Here is a 19,223-nt window from a genome sequence, read left to right as displayed (position 1 = left end):
AATAACAAGGAATGAAATTGATCGGAAATTTCATCAAAGAAAAAATTTGTTTATAGTTTGTTTTTGTTTTTATTTCGAAAAATAATCATCATTCTCCGATCACTTTATTTACATTCGTCACAATTAATTTGGCCACATTTAACAATGTTGCTAACTTCACGTGCAGGAAGCTTAGGTTTTCAGGTGGTGCGAGCAGAATTTACATTCATTGCTCCTCTTACCTGGACGCCATTTTGAGAACAAAAGTTAGAATCAAAATAGAGAAATCTCTAGACGCACGCACCTATGAAATGAGGGATAATCAGGTTTTTTAATGCACACTCAAAAGACAAAAAAAATAGTTGATCAAGTTTATTCGTTCGATGGTATCTCGTCTTCGATAATATAGAAAAAAAAATGGAAGAAATTATGAGTTGGAAACCGGAAGATTGAATCTTAGTTTTCCCATTTTAGTTTTTTTTCTCGGTAATATGCAAATGTGCCATTCACTTTCAACACTTTCGTTTGCTTACATTCGATTAATTGGAGAAAAAAAACATTTTGTACAACAGACAAATCAAAATGAATCATATGGATGACAAACAATTCAACAACTCAATCAGCATGCAATCTACATATGGGAAGGGAAACAAATTTGCTGTTATGCATTTAACCGGACATATGTTTGGCATCAAAACAACATAATTATATGATAGTTATCTCATAGTAAACTACATTGGATCGATAACAAAGAATAATAAAATATTTAAAGGATTCTTTGAAAGTCCACGTTCAATTAATGCATGCACGGATCCCAGAGAAGCGAGAACAAAGCGGAGGATATTTTAACAGTAAAACCTGAAGAGTCGATTAGACCGTGTGAGCAAAAAATCCAAGGTATTCATGCAAGATACGCCTCAGATTAGTGCGAGATTTGCTTGCGAACGATAGTGGGTCAAATCCAGGACCTCCAATTAATTGATGTTCTAATATAAATTTTTCAAGGCCATAGGCGAATGAGCTTCGAGGATTCAAACCTTTATAATAGTGGAACCAATTAAGGAATTAAGTGAAAACTGGCTGATGACGTGAATCAACTGTTTGCTTTCAACAATTTTCAGCGCTCCCAGTTAAAGATGACAGAAATATAACAATAATATAAAATTGAAAATGATTTCTATAATTGAATAAAACAATTTCGTAGTTTCAGCCCTATGTTCAATAAAAAATCAGGAACAAAAAAAGTAAATGGAAACTATGTAAGTTACACGCGAAATATTTTCCAGCCCCCCGTTGTCTGCGTTGGTGGATGCAAGTTTGACAATTATAAATTTATTCCAGCACTCCCGGTAGCTTTTCCTCTGGATCAGTGCATCGGCGCCGCCATGGTTCAGCCTGGTCAGTCATGGATGCTTGAACTTGTTCGTCATCGTTATTGTTCTGATGAAAAATTAGCATTTTACATGCCGATGACGAGGCACAAAATCAGCCGAACAAGCGAAACAACCGCAAAACTTCATTCTTTCTCTTTTCAATTTTTATTTTCGACGGTAAACCGAAACCCCATCAGCATCCCCCAGCCATCGTTGTTATCACGCCAAGTGAAAAGTTGTTGAACATGGTCACTCGCATTTGTTTTTTTTTGTGGTTGCATCGCTATTCATAGCAATCAAATTTCATACTTTCCGGAAGTCAGAGTCGTAATTTTGGAACTGTTCGATTGGTGAATATCAACAGTTTCATCATGTCGTATATAGATGCAACGAACTAATGTTCGAACTCCCTGGAATTCTTTCTAGCATTTGACATCAAATTGGTTATGAAATGGGAATATAAGTTCTGTTCAGAAATCTCAATGACTTTTATTACCATTTCTTAACCAATTTGAGGTCAAATTCTAGAAAGAATACTGGAAAGTTCGAACATGAATTGGGGGAAATATCTGTTCATATTTCAGTACAGCCGTGCTAGTAGGGGAACCGCGGGTAATACGGACAGTGGGGGAAATATGGACAGGTGGTTGATTTGTATAGTTACATTTTGAATTTCAGATTTCTGTTAATGAGAGCACCTTCTACATGTTATTCTATAATATTTAAGCCGCCCTATGGCAATGAATACTGATCAAAGGTGGAAAAGAGAAACAAAAACCAAAAATCATATGGTATGTACGGAAGAGTAAATTCATGTTTGAGTGGAAAATTTAAACTATTGAAATAATTGTGGGATTTCCAGTGGGAGTGGGATAGACTGTGAAAAGTCCTTGTTTAATCTATTTCTAAGGAATGCTCTGCGTCTATAAACGGAAATCGAATCACCAAATGTGGAATGTTTAGAAGCTGACTGGAATCAAAAGTAAAATAGTTGAGGGTCTGTCCGTACATCACTTCTAAGTGAATTAATTCGATTTTTTCATCATTTAACGGACATTCGTGATTAGTTCAGACCTTGATTGAATAAAATTATTCCTCTCGCGATCAATAAACCTCTACGCTTCATACATTACAAACCTGCCCATATTTTCCCTCACTATATACCCTCAACGAAAAAAATGTTGTACTTTTCGGTCTGTTTTAATTTCAGTAAAAAACATTGAAAAACACTTTTCTGTAAAATATTTGGCAAATTAGGTAGAAAAACAGTATATTGAATTGCAAGAAACTTTGTTTTGTTTTGGGAAACAGGAGTTTCCAAAGATAAAATTGAAGTTCTTCTTAACATGTCCGTTATACCCCCACCTCCCCTACTGGAATTCTTTGTAGCACCACCATACGTCATGATGGTTGAAATGAGTTTCCTAACGCAGTCGGGGGCATTTTTTATATTGCTAGTATGGTGAGTGATACGATTAATTCTAGCAAATAAAATTTAAATTTGAAATTTTAATGTTGGTTGCTTCGTGAAATTTTATATCAATGACCGATGAAGCATTGTGAAATATTTATCACAAGTGTAAGTGTACGGTATTTGGTGTAGGGCAGCGGTTGTGTTATAATGACGAATGATTTCAATTTTCATAAATAAAAACCAATGTGTATTCCCGCTCGAGAAAAGATCGCCCGGTTTAAGGTGTCTGTTTTTTTGTGTTCATTTTAACCCAAGGAAAGATTATGCGGCGAAAGAAATTGGAAAAGTGAAGGAATATTCGAAAACGTGATTTCCCATATGCTCTACATATCGTATTAGGTGTTTTTAGTTCAAAGTGTTCTAGTGTTCCGTTCAGTTTTTTTATTGTTCCGTTGAGTTTGAAGCGAAAATGGAAATGATTTGAATACACACTCAGAAAGTAAAATTTATAAAAGATAATTACCTTTTCCAATTCAAATATATTTTCTCTATAATAAAGTAACATGTTTTTTTCTGGTGAGAAAAATTGATAATTGTGTTCGATAATAATAATTATCTTATATTACATTGACGAGTTTTTTTCTTTATTTTATTCATACATAACACAGGAGCCATCTCATCCAGGGCGGCTTTCACCATATCTCATTCAACTTCGGCATGTTCTATTGTGATACGCATCATCCAACGACTAATCGCCATCCTTCTGTCATTATCAATCGGTTGTAAACACTGGTGGAGTGAACAAACAATATCCAAAAATCGATCAAGAATGGCCTTTTTCAGGGCTACCAAATCATTATCAAAGAATTTAACGACGTAATTCTTCAAACATATCCAAAATCAACATGCAACAGATAGCCAAAAGGAATCCTACTATGTGGTCGTGTCTCGGACACAACCCACCTGTGACTTTTTTTGATCAAAAATTACCACTGGGAAGTTATTTTTAAAATTTTGATAAATTTGATATGATATTCGATGTGATAAACATGCGAATTGAATAAAAAAAATCATTGTCCCCCGTCAACCATGCGGTCGTGTCGTGGACATTGGGTGTATTTGAATAATCCACAGTCAAAACAATCCGACCAGTAGGAGCGCTGTAGTAAAATGAGCAGTGTGTAAAAATACTATCTGGAGCAATTTTTACATAAAAAGTATTGAGGGAATCACATCTTCCCGACTTTATAATGAGATTCATTCGATAATATTTTTTCCAATTTTCGATATTTTCTTCAAGAACCCATCATTATGGGTATCAAATGAAAAGCATTAGTCAAGCTTTTCATTTGATACCCATAATGATGGGTTATTTATGTTATTTATGAAAAATTCAAATCTGAAATGGCCGCCACCACAAAATAACGCATTTATATATATTTTTTTTCAAGACACCATCAATGAAATTTAAATAGGCAAGTAGCAGTTATCAGTCATTACACCCCATCTTCCATTGATCTAAATCAGGGAATCTCAAAGTGGTCTATATCGACCCCTTGGGGCGATACTCGTTCCCCAGGGGTCGACATGAACGAAAACTGATTTTGGGGGAAGTATTATTGTTATAATTAATAATAATCATTATTAATAAAACTTGATATTCACTGAATTTTATGATTATTGACGTAGGGCTTCGTCTTGCATTGCTGTACAGGGGTATAAGTTCAAAGTTTCGCAAGACTTGTGCAAGATTTGGAACGTTAACGATAGTGATATAGTAGATAGTAGTTTGGCCTGATATCGGATACCGGATATCCCGCAAGCTTCGAGGCCTAATACGAGGAATAAATGATTACATTATAGGAAGAAATAAACACATTTTTACATATCAATAATAAACGATGATTAAATTTTCCGTTTAGAACGAATATCCTTCAATAGAGTAACAAGTAATGAGTTAATATTAATTTAATTTAAAAAAAACTTCATGCATTTCAGAAATCAAATCTTGTTTTGAATTATGTATGAACGATTTGTGTTTATTCCATATGTTTATTTTCATTAGGCTAATTTAGCAATTCAGCTGTAACAGAGCCGAATTCAATCGTGTACATTTTTATTGTACGATAATTTTGTTGTACACTACACAGTAGCCATTTAGGAGTATTCCTATATTATCGATACACATGTCGTCTTTTCGACGTAAGAACATTCCTATTGTTCGAATGTTCACAGTTAGACCGTACACAGCGGGACTGATGATATCAGTCTACCATTGTTGCTCCACGCAGCAGACTGTAATGCGAGTGATAATGGACTGAGATAACCGTCACATGTAGGTTTTTGCGTGGACATTGTAGCTAGAATAACACACACAGATGGTCAATTGAGGGCCCTGAGTTATGAGATCATGATCGTTCGCTTAGTAGCGGACACGCAACCAATTAGGCTACGGAGACCCCCTGTGTATGAATGATGTTAATGAGCTATTTCGGTATAATTCATCTTGTGTTAATGAAAAATTATTGATTTTTTCTTATATTCGGTATCCGGCCGGATAGCAAATATTGGCCGGATAGGCGGGACACCGGATAGTAACCGGATATCTGTTTCATCCCTAGTTGATACCTCTTTGCCGGCTGAACGGAGTGGTATCATAATCACTTCATTCGAAAAACAAAATATCCAAGAGTTATTTGATTGTAAACTTGCTTCGATAGCTTAAAAATTGCTTCGAAAACGGTTGTGTCCCATTCACCCGAATTCCATTCACCCGAAACACGTTTACCCGAAGCACATTTACCCGAATGTAACGCATACCCGAATGACATTCACCCGAATGTAACAAATACCCGAATGCAACATATACTCGAATGCGACATTTACCCGAATGGGATGTTTACCCGACAAATCAGTTAAAGAGTTGTGTCGAATCTGCTGTTGAGCATGGGTTATTAAATATTCCGCCGTCGGAAGCGGCGGCCTCTCACAAGCAAACCTGTGTTCCACCGATTGCCCGGTTTGTTTGAAACATAGGAGACGATCCTTTTTTATACGTTTAGGCACCAGATAAACGTATGGCGTCCGACGCTCGTAAACGGGCTGCGTCATCCATTAGAATGGATGGACTTAATAATACGTTATAAAACTGCATTCTTTCACTTTTCATTATTTTGAAAAGGATTTTATTCAATGCCAGTATTTCTCGAATTGTACTTCCCACGAAAAATACTTTTTGAATGGAAATGAAAGTATGAGACAAATATGATCTTTATACAACACTAATCAGATTTAAATATACAAATACAACTACAAATATACTAAAATTTGTGTATTATTTGAATGTATCTTTTTTTTGGGTAATTGTCGCTTTCGGGTAGATGTTACATTCGGGTAATTGTTACATTAGGGTAACTGTCGCATTCAGGTAAATGTTACATTCGGGTAATTGTTGCATTCGGGTAAATGTCGCATTCGGGTAAATGTCGCATTCGGGTAAATGTCGCATTCGGGTAAGTGTCAATTCGGGTAGATGTTACATTCGGGTAGCTATCGCTTTTGGGTATTTGTTACATTCGGGTGAGTGGAATTCGGGTGAATGTCTTTCGGGTAACTGTCATTCGGGTGAGTGGGTTTCGGGTAAATGTGACACAATCTTCGAAAACAGGCTGTTTTCACACAAATCTATATATATATATATATATATAAGTTGGCGCCCGCTAGTAATTATATTCAGTTGCGAAGTGACAGGAGAATGGTCTCGCTCACTCGCCTAAACAGTATGCTCTTCTCTCTCAATCCCATTCCTTTCTATCGCCGGACTGAAAGGAGACTTAAGCAAAAAACGCAAGAAATCATTGATAATTCGATACAGATTGCATACAAGTGGTGCCATTGGCTATAGATTTGATAGCGGAGAAAATGGAATGTTTGATTAGGTGTAGAGAATATTTTACCGTATCAAAAAAACCACATTGTTTAATCAAAGCAGCAGATCTAATATCATTGGTTCACGAGTGCCGCAATCGATCGATGATTCTATTTGGCGGAAGGGGGTATTATTTGCGTTAGGTATTCCCAAGGAGGAATCGATTTCTCTTTTCTGCGTTAATCATTCTTTTTCCAGCTAAATGAAGTGATATGATAATCACTTTATTCGAAAGATAAAATACCCAACTCTTATTGATCCGAAAACTTGTTTCAATAGCATGAACATTAATTTGAAAACAGGCATTTGACACCATACAAATCGGTATATAAACTGGTAAATATTGATGAACGGGTTAATTCTACGTGCTCACGCTAAGCAAACGTCAAACACAAACGATAGTGCATAGTGTTGATAGATTTTTGCCGATTATGTTATAATTCAAATGTAGTTCTCATATGAAATGATAGTGAAACCAAGGGATTACTCTAAAGAAGCAGTTGTGATATTAATTTTTTTATAGTTATATCATCAGCGCATTAGGCATTTCAAGATATTGGAACAAAGTGTCCGAAATATGATGTTGTCCGAAATATGATTCAGAACGGTATAGCGATAGTGCTAATATTTAATGATCACAAATGTTTGAATCGATCGTCGATTCGAATTAGTGAAGGATATAATTTGCGTTGAATATCCTGAGATCCTTTCCAGGATCACCATCCAGTTCAAAAGAGTTGAATATTATATATTTCCCTGTAGCAATTATAATTCAAACATATACTCATCCATTCACACATTTACAAAAAGAACCGTTCGACTGAAAATTCATCCATTGAAAATTGATTCAGATGCTATTTCGAACAAATATGAGCCAACGGTAGTGCTACGTCTACTTTCCGGTTAAATCACAAATATAGCCTTATTCTAGTTTTTATTGATGAGAAAATGATGTCAAGTTCCCTCACTTAACAAACCGTAATGTTTTTAAATTGGGAAGTATTTCGTATGAATGAGATAAAAATACAATTTTTTAAGCAATTTGGCTATAGGGGTCTATGGCAGTGTTGCCGCATTTTATACTGTAACAGAGGGGTAAAAAATCTTTCTCATCTGTACTTTTTTATCCAAAAATCTGTACCAAAAATCTGTACCATCGAAAATATTCGTTATAGAGAATTTTTTTATGAGCATGAAAAAATACACATTTATTTACTACAAACACTACATTTACATTTGCAAGTCATTCGTGTGTTTGATGATGCTTATATATAACAGTTCGGCTGAAGAGTTCATAAGGTTGACGTCTAGATGGCGCCTCTTGCAAAAATCTACTTGACCATCACAAAGCATCATCTTTCAATGGATACGTGTCAAAATTTCGATTCGATCGATTGGTTCGTGAGTTACAGCATTGAGAGTGAAGCAAATTTTGTTATTGTGAAAAAAAAACGGAAAAATCCGAATTTCGTGTATTGATGGCAAAATTGCATGAATTGGGCTTCGAAAATTTGCATGATCGCTATAATCGCTGTATCGCCCTCGAAGGCAATTAGGTTGAATAATAAAATTTAATTTTGCAAAAAAAAAATAGTTTTACTGTGTTACTTGTAAACTTTTCAGTCGAACTGTTAGTTTTTCGGAATCTAGATTGCTAGATTGTGATACTACTGTGTAAAAGTCGTCTTGTACCTTAATGTTGCATTGTTCAAATGTAAGAAATTTCACACGCGGAAAAAATCTTTACCAATCTGTACTTTTTGACGAAAATCTGTACTCTGTATCGTACAGAATCTGTATAAAAAATAACGAAAAAATCTGTACCTTTTCAGATAAATCTGTACGTGTGGCAACACTGGTCGATGGTATCATTTCTTTCTGGAAAAGGGGTCTTTTGCCCAAAATAGTTTGAGAATCCCTGATCTAGATCATCAATGAGACTTAAATAAAATCGTGGGGCACGTCAAATTTCCATTTTCCACAGTTAGTGGTTTCATTCTATGCCCAATTGATTTATTCTAGTCTCATTAATGATGCAAAGTCAAATAATGAGCTGTTTTAAAAGTTTAAAAATGGTTTGTATGTATGCGAGCAGACATCTCTTTCTGTTTTCTTTTCCTATTTCATTTGGGATTGTGCAAAAAAAAAGTCCGTACTACGTCAATGGAGACTACTAATCCAAGGCCGGCTGGAATGCGAAGCTATTTTACACGACCACGCTATCCACATGGCTAATGATACTTCAGCAGTTGTTCAGCAAATACGTGATAATATTGCACCTGATTAGATAATGAAGTTGGAGAGTGTTTTCTAAGAGTAAAAAAGGAGCGCATGAAGGAGAACAATACTGCCCATGTTTGTATAGGAGACGTAAACGACAAAATGAACAAAATCGACTTTTTCGCTGTTTCGCATTCTACACAATGTAATACGTTTGCTCAACATGCAAACAAACATTTTTTGTTCGAAAACATAAAATAATATTGGTTCTTAGCATTATAACTCTTCGGATTCAACATTGAATTATTCTACATACTCAGCATTTACTCATACCGTTGGAGTAAGTCACTACACCATCTTTATGCGATCGATCGTGATATCGGTAAATCATGTTGCTAAAATTACCAACATTGTAGATTGCCTTTACAAATTCAATAAATTGAGAAACCTCGAACCTGCTGTTCTTATCACATCCCAGAGTATTCTTCAGGAAAAAAGTACTATCATAGACTCGCAACAAATCAAGAGCACCTTTTCCAGATATTTCACTAAATTTCTTCTAAACCTTTTTGATTTTATCCGATAACAACTGAAACCACCGACGGAGACGTTTTGACTGTTATCGGAATTGTGAATACTAACACTACAAACAGAGCAACCTGGTGATTACGTCTAGCTATGCGGACAAATGTTCATTGAAACGATTGATTGTCCGCATAAATAGATGCAAGCATTTCCGAACGGAAAAAAAAAGTTTTATTCTGCAAAATCACCTATGCCCTCTTTTTGCCGATAATAGCCTTCAACTGGACAGGTCATTTCATCGGGAATATGCATGGTTATGCTTGTAGGCCAAAAAACAACAAAAATGCGTTTTCCCAACACTAATGGTGTTATCGATTACGTCTCCTATGCAATCATAGACAGAATATCTATCTCAGTCTAGGCCGTGTATGTGGCAGAGGATGCGGAAAGATTATTTTTCTTTTGTTTCGCTTGCTCGTATTAATCTTATATTGCTGTACCATGTATATTATACAAATGCTTACCAGTATTTGTGAGTCATGACATTTTCTGTTATGTTATGTCTCATTTAATGGCATAAATCGGGATGACAAAATATGAGCTAAAAATCAATTTTGGGTGTGATAACTGCTATTTGCGTAATTATTGTTCAGCTTTTAGTATATCACCTGTATTATTATAATGTTTAATCACAATGAAACCGTTTAATTTTAAAAAAAAATCTACTTGTTTTTCCAAAAATGTTTAAAATATGTTCATTTTTCAAATATTGGCCATTATCACTATATTACAATTCTTATTTTTGTGGAATATAGAGATTCAAATCTATTTCGGAAAAATATGAATAACACAATGAAGTAATATTCATGAATTTGTAAACTGTTATGTTCCAGAAACTGCGTCTGCAAATTGAAGAAGTACTTATATCCGCAACATTTACTCAACAAGTAACAGAAACACTTTTCTTTTACATTTATAGCTAATAAAGAAGTGTAAACGCAGACAGATCACCAAGTTTATATTTAGGTATACATAAAATAATTTTTCATTACAGCATCCATGAGCTGGAGAGTAAAAGTAAACTGTGCGTACATTTTCCATACGAGTCAAATAGTCTGTACCGAAAGTGCTACCTTTGCATATGTTTATGCCCTTCCAAAGCTTTCGAGCAAAACACCGTTTCTTTTCATACAGCCAATACTCGTCCAAATGTTGATGAGGAATGACTTTTCAACAGATGCCTACATCGTAAACCAGCTCATTCACACGCCAAATGGCAGTGCTTCCGTCATAATACTTAATATTTCAGTGAGCCAAGCAGAAAAAAAAGAAGAACACAGAAGAGCACTCGCCTTCTAACTCCGCAGTCGAAGAAATGCGGTGGCATACGATGTGGAACCACTAAATCATACACTCCGCATCGCTTTCAATACTCTCCATACTAATGAAATTTGCGGCGGAAGAAGGATATCTTACCCACCCGAACTCCGGCACAGTTCCATGATATTTGCCAGTATTTTCTGCAGAAGGACCATTTCCCAAGGTGGTGGCTCTGTGCGCTACTCTGTATGTAGATATATCTATATGTGTTCATGTGGCTGTTCCCCATCCCGACTGCGGTTAGGCACCAAATTGGCAGCTGCATTCGATTCTTTTTCCGATTCCCGCGTTCAATTACCGATCCTAGCAGCAGCAGCAGCAGACGTCGATTGGTTCGCTGGCTGGGAGGAGAAACAGGTGTGCGAACACGGTGCAGTATAATCAAATGCGCGATCCGTATGAAAACTAATAAATTTTGGAATAGCTTTCGTGGCGCGTTTTTTTTCTGCGTTTCCTTTTGCGTCTTTTTATGAACAGGAAACACATGAACCGCCCGGATAGCACTTTTGTTTTTCGAAGAGAAAGATGTCAGCGAGAAAAATACATCGTTTTTGGAAAAAAACTATTATTCATGAACTGTATGGAAAATCTAGATGACTGATGAATATTTATACTGTCGCTAGTCAGTGCCTTATGTGAATATCTGTCTGCGCTAATGAATGTTGATGGCTACAGAAACGGACAAAGGATTTCCCCCGGAAAATTGTATTGTTTACCTTTTCAGATCACAAGATCTGACAAATACCAAGCTATTCTTGTTTTAATAATGTATATCAATACAAACGATTGAATTGTATGAATTAAGAGCAGTTAAAATTTTTAGCACATGATAATTGAATTGGAAATAATATTACCACACGGACGACCAAACCACAACTGCCCTAGAAAATAGCACCCCTCATTCATTTTACTATATTCGGAGGGCAATGCTTCGCGTGCAGCAGCTTCTAAGAAGCTATTATTTGTGAAAAACTAATCGGAAGGAAGTGTAAAGTTATGAGATTTAATTATAAGGTTCGAGCGACCGCGCTCATTAATGACGAGCCCAAATTTAAGGCGCACAACAGTATTTTACCTGTGAGGTGTGATGTACAATAGAATAAATCATAAAAATCTAGGTTAATGTGTTATACACTTTTTAGGCTCGATTCGAAAAGTTTGCCTCTATTATTAGTGTGTTGGATATGAATTACGACGCAAAAAAAAAGATTCATTTCTGGGCAGAGTTCGGGTGGGATTGATTGGCTGTGATATCGCAAACCGGAATCACATTTTCGGCTCTGTCAACTGGATCGGGCCATTCGCCTTCCAGCAGCCGAGGTATTGACCCAAGAAATGATTCCCATTATCAATCAGCCATCATAAATCCCTCCCGAGCTTCCCACCGCAAGTAATAATGACGACAGCAGGTAGCTGAATAGGGACAGAAAGCCGTATAGGGACAGAAAGGATCGCGCCACTAATAACCGATGTGATACCATCCACTGCCCCGGGTTGTGGGTAATATTTATGGCGTAATGTTGTTGCTCCTTTTCCCTTCAGGTGAAATAAAATGGCCGCTTGTGATGCTCACTTCTGATAAAGGACCAGATGCTATTGGCATTGCTGTTTGCCCTCGTTTGCAGGATGTGAGGCGTATAGTTCAGGCCGATAACCCGAGTAATGCCATTCGTAAGGCGAGCTCAGCTCAGCATTGCTTGAATAGAGTAAATGATAGAAGGACCTTTCCTAGGTAGTAACTCGCACCAATTTTACCCCTCCCGATTTGGGGGAAATTATCACATTAATTAAATTATACGGAAGTGAGAGAAGTTTGCCTACTAAAACTCGATTATCGGTTACATTGCCCATGTAATTAATCTTGATCTCAAAATGTATCGGGTGTACGATCGTCTCACACCCGATGAACTAAAAAGAAAATGTTGTCAACATATCGATTCAATAAAGCCAAATTCATATTGCACTCCGAAGCATCCACTTTTTTAATTTATTACATCTTGAAAGTGCAAGCATGAAAGCACTTTCAAACCGGGCTCTGTAGAATAACGATTCCCATACTTCGTCTTCAGAAAATCGATGAACAATGAGAAAACAGAACTTAGAGCCTCGTTGTTTTCCAATAGACGACGTTACTAGAATTTCGTATGTGTAGTTGAGAATGGTATCCATCTATAGGGAAGTACTGTAAACAAACTGAAATTTGATGTTTCTCTATGTTTCAGTCAAACTTATATAAAAAGCTCTGCTATTATTCAATCGGCTATTTCTACCAACCCATTCTATGAATATACCGAGACACACATGTTTTATGGAAGTACCAAGCCTTTCAATCCAATCGAACCTACAATAACTTTTCTCCATGCTCTCTGGTACTTACATTATGCCAGCAAAATCGTCTCGGCCCTACCATTCGAAACGGAGAGGTTGACCTCCAGCTGGTATTATCTGGTAGTGTCTGACAAGTAATCCCATTCAACATCCAAACTAGCGTTGGCAAGAAAAATATCATCTTCGGCATAAAAAAAATATTTGTGCTGTACTGAAGGGTGAATTGTACAAATAAAAGCACCGTTTTCAAGAATTTTGAAATGTTTGTTTGTATGGGAGCAGACCTCTTTTTCCCTCAGACTGAACTTCAGCTTGAAATGGTAACCAAAAATTCACAGGAAGGTTGTGTCCGAGACACGACCGCATAGTTGACGTAGGATTCCATTAGGCTATCTCTTGCATGCTGATTTTGGATATGTTTGAAGAATTAAACTTGGAAATTGCCGTTTTGTTTGGTTGTTGGGTATTGTTTGTTTACTCCGCCAGTGTTTATAACCGAGTGATGATGACAGAAGGATGGTGATAAGTCGTTGTACGTTGCACGCAAGAAGATTCCGAAGTGGAATGAGATATGATGAAAGCCGCCTTCTGTGGCCCTGGACGAGATAGCTCCTGTATTCTGTATGGGTGAAATGGTGCGTTAGAAAAAAAATTAACCTATGTAAAATAAGACAACTACCATTATCGAACACAATTATCAATTTTTCTCACCAGAAAAAACATGTTTTATTATTATAGAGAAAACATATTCGAAATGGAAAAGGTAATGTTCATTTATAATTTTTATTTTCTGCGTGTTTATTCAACCCATTTCCATTTACGCTTCAAACCCAACGGAACACGATGGGAATTTCAATTGGACTAACAGCACCGAATATTTTTTACTTTTCCAATTTTTCTAGTCTCATAAACTTTCGTTGGGTGAAAAAAAAATCGTTTCATATTTCAAGTAATTTTAACACAACCGCTACCATATACAATTTTACACTTACATTTGTGCTAAAAATTTTACAATGCATGATCGGTCATTGATATGAAATTTCACGAAACAATGAACATTAAAGTTCCCAAATTAAAATTAATTTATATTCTATCAAACATAAGTTCTATTCAGTTCAATAAAACATCATTCTTCAACCAATCCATCGAAAGATTCTTATTGGAACGAGAATAAATAAAAACCAATTGCTTTGGTCCGCACTCATTCATCGCTCCCAACTTGTTCGCCAGCGCGTATGCAACCAGGGATTGAGATTTTCAATTGTTCGATAGTTAGTTTCATGACTTACATTATTTTATTCAATGTGAAAAATTGTTATGGAGTACCGAAATCGACTGACGTAAAAATCTTATCAATCCATCACGAAATGACTGAGCAATAAGGGTTTTAATCTGGACAATTTTCACGATGTGGACGATTTTCGACGTAATCCTACGTAAAAAAATCCAAACGTTGCCAAGCTGGGATCGAATCAAAGGCCGGATGGAATGCTAGGTTGTTTTACACGACTACGCTACGTATTAAAGCTCAAAACCTTACACCCCAACACAAACGAGAGCTTTCGAAACTTTGAACTTACACCCCAGTAAAGAAAAAGAAGGCGTACTCCTACGTCAAAACTATGGAAAACAAAAATCTATTATTATGCTAGGCTCGTTTCAACCATAACTATTATTCTCGGTTTTTAGTTGAATACAAAATAACTCAACTTCGTCGAAATGTGTGCGTAAACCGGCAACATTCAGAGATAGTAAATGATGTTTATTATTGCTTTCTTGTATGTATTAAAGGAGTCAATTTCTTTTTTCTACCGTATTGACGGAGGAATACAGAATAGTTAGCACTCCATGCAAAATGTTTTGTAGCAATGTCAAATCTCCGCTCGTTTCAAATTATTTGGCATGTGAAGTTTTTGGAAGGCACGGAATGTATCTATGGTGACTAGACACTCCTCTCTCCTCTCTAAGGGGGGCTGTCATACGAATGAATCACAAATTTCTACATAACTCAAGAACTAATCGAGCAAATGGAGCCAAATTTGGCATGTGAAGGTTTTGAGGTGCACGTTTCTATAGCGAAAAGATACTCCTCCCCCCTTTCTAAGGGAAACACAAATTTCTTTGTTTGCAAATTATGATGTTTGCGTTAATGAAATTGATCTTTGTTTGAAAGTGGAAATGGATTTTATTGTGATAAAACGCACTTCTACATCTTCGTCTATCTATATAAATAAATATGGATCGCCGAATGTAAGAGCAAAACTCGAGGAAGGAATTGTCCGATTCAGGGCTATCTTTATTCTATCATATTTTCTGTATCGAACATTTAGTCCATGTAACGGAGAAACATGTTATTTGCACATGGTTTAAAACATCATGCACGAGGATTGTGTTTGAAAATAGTCTGATATTATAATGATGAGTTTTGGTAGAAGTACGGGGCCACTCGTAGTACCGTTCGAAGAATTAGTTGGCGGGCAGAGTTTCGCCTTTACCGGGCAATCAACCAACCAAACAGGACGTTGCAGCAGAGTCGAGTGACCAAATCTCGCGCTCGGAGGTTGTATAACCAGGTTTTGATAAGGTACCATTCCTGCTCATTGACGAATGAACATACGTGAGAATGGATTTCTAATAGCTTCCAGGTCATTTTTTTTGCTGGCTACGGCTTAAGGAGGTGTCCACGGTATATTTAGGTTGGCGTTCGAGGATAAAATTATTCGATGGTTGATGATTTGGAAAAGTATTTGCATCTGTAGAACGAAAACTAAGGTTTTTGTTACATAAAAGATGATGGACTCGAGATTGGTCAAAGAAAAATGTCTCAGGACACTCGTTTTGACATTCATAAAAGCACACAGAAGACCCTTGAAGTTCCGGCCCAGTTCGGGGAGTTGTCACTACACCCGGGAGGAACATATTGGGCACTATCATCGACTTGGGGCACTGTTGAACGGTAGATCTTTTTTGCGTATGTTATTCCATCCCGAGATATAAGTGATTTCTTCCGTACGGATTCTAAGTGAACAGCTCATCTAATTTACTAGTAACTTCAATCGAACGAAAAAGAAGAACGGCCGAACGTGAGAATACGAAATTTTACAGGAGATTTGGAGATAAACTAAGCTAACATAGGTACTTCCTGGGATAGTTTCAAAATTACAGTAAATTTCCTAAAGCACTACAAAAAAAATCTATTTCTCTGGTGGAAGGTCTTGCTGGATCATTCTATGAAGTTAATGAAAACTATAGGTGAAATGCGTTTAAAATGGACAGGGTTGGTTAAATGAACCATTAGAGTGCTCATATCCATTCGGGTGGTTCGCCTGATTTTCCCCTTTTTCCAAAAATTATTCTTTTCAAAAAATCATAACTTTTCGTCATTGTATTTGTATTCATTATTGATTGAAGTTTTATTTTTTGGTTTACATGATCTCGGTAACAAGGGCGTTATATATATATATATATATATATATATATATATATATATATATATATATATATATATATATATATATATATATATAAAACGAAAAACAACACATCTCTGATTGTTGAATATGTTATAAAAAATCTTCAGCTTTCAAAATCAATATATATATATATATATATATATATATATATATATATATATATTGATTTTGAAAGCTGAAGATTTTTTATAACATATTCAACAATCAGAGATGTGTTTGTTTTTTCGTTTTTGAGTTATGATTCTTAATGGTCTGAAAAATCAACTTTCCTCTTTATTCCAAAAAGCATTAAAAAAAATCATAACTTTAGAACTGCTGGAGCGATTCAGATAATTGATATATTAAATTGAAGTCAATGAGCCATTCTTCTTTGAAATAATATTATATTCGCGAAAAATTAAATTATAGTTGCATAGATCTAGTCTAGTCGCATAGTAATATTGAACGAAGACTGAAAATATGTTAGCTTTGAAAAATCATGACTCAAAAATGAAAAGAAACACATCTCTGATTTTTGGATATGTTATGTAAAAAAAACATGCGTTCAAGAAAAATGAAAATAAAAAATATAGTTCTCTTGGTCCCGAGACCATGTAAACTATAAAAAGCAAATACAATCAAAAACCACGAAAACGAAATCCAATTTTTTCGCAAGTAAAATATTTTTTTTAAAGAAGAATAGCCTATTAGCTTCAATTTGACGAATCGACCATCTGAACAGGTCCTGTAGGTAGAAAGTTATGATTTTTTTGTAAAGTAGTTTTTGGAAAAAGAAGAAAAAATGATTTTTCGGACTATCGGTTTACTTTGAAAAATCATAATTTATAAAAGCAAACAAAACATCTCTGATTTTTGTATATCTAATGCAAAAAATTCCTCAGCCTTCAGAAAAAATATGAAAAAATATAGCGCACATAGTCCCGTGAACACCTGGACGCCTATATTTTACATGCAGATTATGTACTAAAATCTCGAAAATAATAAGGCAAGTAGCAGTTGACAGTTATCAAAACCCTTCGTTTATTAATCTAGGACATTGATGAGACTGAAATAATGGGGCATGTCGGATTTCCATTACCACAGTCAGTGGTTGGATTATGTGCCCCACGATTTAATTTCGGTCTGTAGTATCCTTTGTTCAGTTCCTGAAGAGAAGCGAAAACTGCATCACAACCTTCACGCCTTTGTGATTCTCCTGTCAGCTAGGCAACTATGAGCAGGTAGTTATTTTATAACCGGGAAGCACATAACAACAGCCGGATATTCGGTATCCTGCCTGTCCGGTCAATATTTGTTATCCGGCCGAATACGTATATTAAAAAAAACAATAATTTCTCATTAACAGAAGATAAATCATAACCGGAACTTGTAATGCTTGTTCATTCTTTTTTGATTTGTGGTTAATTAAGTGTACCCTCTCTCAGATTATCATCCCGGAAGTTTTTATTTTTTTCATTTCGAATACAAGTAGGGGAGGTGGGGGTAAAACGGACATGTTAAGAAGAACTTCAATTATATCTTTGGAAACCCATGTTTCCAAAAACTTTGATGCAGTTTCTTACAATCCAATATACTGTTTCTCTACCTAATTGGCCAAATATTTTACAAAACAGTGTTTTTCAATGTTTTTTACTGAAATTAAAACAGACGGAAAAGTACAACATTTTTTTCGATGCGTTTAATATGGACATACAGTGGGTAATATGGACAGGTTTGTAATACATGAATCGTAGGGGTTTATCAATCGCGAGAGGAATAATGTCATTTAACTAAGGTCTAAACTCATCACGAATATCCGTTAAAGGATGAAAAAATCGAATTAATCCATCTGGAAGTGATATCGTGCTTTTCAGCAGTATAAACGGATAAACCCTCAACTATTTTGCTTTTGGTTCCAGTCAGCTTTAAACGGTCCACATTTGGCGATTTAATTTCCATTTATAGACATTCCTTACGAATAGATTACACAGACTTTTCACAGTCCATCTCACTCCCACTCGTAACTCTCCGTTTTACCCCACCAGTACAATTATTTCAATAGTTAAAATTTTCCACTCAAAAATGAATTTACTTTTCTATGCATACCTAATATTGCTTCTCTGTTAACTCACAAATCGAAATATACCATTAGCGAATAAAATTTTGATATTAGACCTTCCATTCGTTGCCATAGAGTGACTTAAATATCATAGAATAACTTGTAGAAAGTGTTCTCATTAACAGAAATCTGAAATTCAAAATGTAACTATACAAATCAACCACCTGTCCATATTACCCCTACTGTCCGTATTACCCGCGGTTCCCCTAATTGGTTGATGTTCTTTGCATATTGAAATTTTGCGGCACAAAATCTGTCTGGAAGGCCATTGTTATCGTAAGAGAAAGTCAATTAAGAGAATAGATCATATCAAAAGCAAAATGTGACATCGACTATTACCATAATGGGTACACTTATTATGAAACTCCAGGAACACTATCACCATAATGGGTACATGGAAGTGGCATTTTCAAACATGTTTTTTAAACAATTTAGTTAATTAATCATTGAAATAAAAGTGAGAATCTTCAAAAACAGAGTTCAAACTGCTAGAAAAAGTATATTT

Source organism: Toxorhynchites rutilus, chromosome 3 (genome assembly GCF_029784135.1).
Source record: "Toxorhynchites rutilus septentrionalis strain SRP chromosome 3, ASM2978413v1, whole genome shotgun sequence".
In the NCBI taxonomy this organism is placed as follows: Eukaryota; Metazoa; Arthropoda; class Insecta; order Diptera; family Culicidae; genus Toxorhynchites; species Toxorhynchites rutilus.
The sequence above is the reverse complement of the archived record's forward strand: the minus strand, read 5'-3'. Positions refer to the sequence as shown.